This window comes from Pteropus vampyrus, unplaced genomic scaffold, assembly GCF_000151845.1.
Source record: "Pteropus vampyrus isolate Shadow unplaced genomic scaffold, Pvam_2.0 Scaffold34, whole genome shotgun sequence".
Lineage (NCBI taxonomy): Eukaryota > Metazoa > Chordata > Mammalia > Chiroptera > Pteropodidae > Pteropus > Pteropus vampyrus.
Window position 1 is genome coordinate 6,261,308 of NW_011888815.1, and position 1,826 is coordinate 6,263,133.

Genomic DNA, 1,826 nt, shown 5'->3' on the forward strand with positions numbered 1-1,826 from the left:
GATAGCAGAAAATAAAGCAAATGCACAAATAAAACCAACTAATCTTATTGCTGCAAGGTAAATTCTCTCCCATTTAAAGACTTACTCTCTTTTGCATAGTCACTCAGATGGTTCAGGATTTAAATGAACTGACCAGAGTGTTAAGTCCCTTAAACATTTCTATTCTCTCAAAAGTCTCCCTGTCCTCACAAAAGGAGGTCCGGAAGTTGCCTACGTTCCTCATGGCAGCCAGGTAGAGATACTCCTGGTCTGCTCTCTGGCCTCCAGTTTCAAGTTGGACCACGTGGGAGGCACTTGGCATTGACCCATCAGTCTCTGGAGGTTAGCTCCATCCCTGGATCCGTGCTACTCCTGACCATGACCCTGGCCTTGTCTCCTACCAGGCTGCCACCTCTTCCTCTGCCCCCTCCCTCTTAGCTCTACTGCTCCCCACTCCCGACCTACATATAAAGTTCCAGATCTCACAAAAGCCACACACGGGTACCAGAGTTCCTGTCTGCCTAAAGGTGCTACGCCAACATTTTTCTTCTGCTGAAGCCCCCTCCCCCGCCCCCGCCATGTGAGTGTGGGTCACCCCGAAAGGCTGGGAGGTACTCTCTGCCTGGGATTCTAAACCGGAAGTGAAGCACAAGCTTTTGCAGCCTTCTTCAGACCACATGATATACCCATAATCTCACCCTGCATCCTGAATACAGTGGCGTAATCTAATTTTGCCAACTGAAAATGTCTCTAATCTCTGCTCCCCCCTCCAACAGCCCAGCCCAAGAAGCACTGTTCCCTTTCCTGGGGGCCCCTCTTGGGTCATGTTGCCCACCCTCCCCTACTCTATAGGATGTAATAAAAATGCTCACCCTCCACTATCATTATGTGTAAAAGAAATCTATTCGAATTTAGGAAAATCTTTTCCCTCTCAGCAGCCCGGTCTCGCCGTTGAAAACTTGGCTTTCGGTCTGATTGTTTCTGAGCTTGTTTGGATGTCTAAAGCTGGGCACTGTCTCTTCATTCCAATTTCTCCTCTCTCCTTCATTCCAGCTACGACTTCTGAAAGTTATGGAAACCATGGCTAAATAAGGGAAAATCGCAAAGAAGGAGCGAGAAAAGCAAGCACACTAATATACTTCAAGGTATTAATCTGAATGCATGTCAGCGGCGGCAGCTAGGAAGGACTTAGTCCCTCCTTCAAAAAATAAAAATAAAAAATCCTTCTATTCCTGCATTCAGCTCCAACTTTAGAGCCTGCCCTGGCTCTCTGTCACTGGATGTGTCGCTGGATATCTCAGGCCTTACCCGTAAAATCCCCTTCTTGGCTCCTGTTCAGGTGTTAACTCTGCACCCAGCATCAATCCATTTCCTGCTAAAGGATTTTCTTTAGCATCCAGCTCCGCGGGACCCATCTGCTTCTGGGCAACAAAGGAGCAGGAGGGAAGGCACCCCTGAGACGTCCCCAGACAGATTTCGTGACAATGCAGTCGAGCCTCACTAAATCTGGGTGGGAGAGAGCTCTGTGACAGCCAGCCTCCAGCGTGGCCATCAGCGATGCCCCCTCTGAGTATTCATGCTCTTGTGTCTCAGGTGTGGCCCACAAAATAAATGAGCGTATGTTATTTCTGAGGCGAGGTTGTAAAAACCTTTTGGTTTCTGACGGTCTCTCTTGGGTCACTCACTCTGGGAGAAGCCAACTGTGATGCTGGAGGACACTCAGGAGCCCTGTGGAAAAGTCGACGTGGCAAGGGACTGAGGCCTCCTTTCAAAAGCCACGTCTTGGAGGCCGGCCCAGAATCACAGTGGCGGGCTGGTGTGGTAGACGGGGCTGACCCATCAGCCCT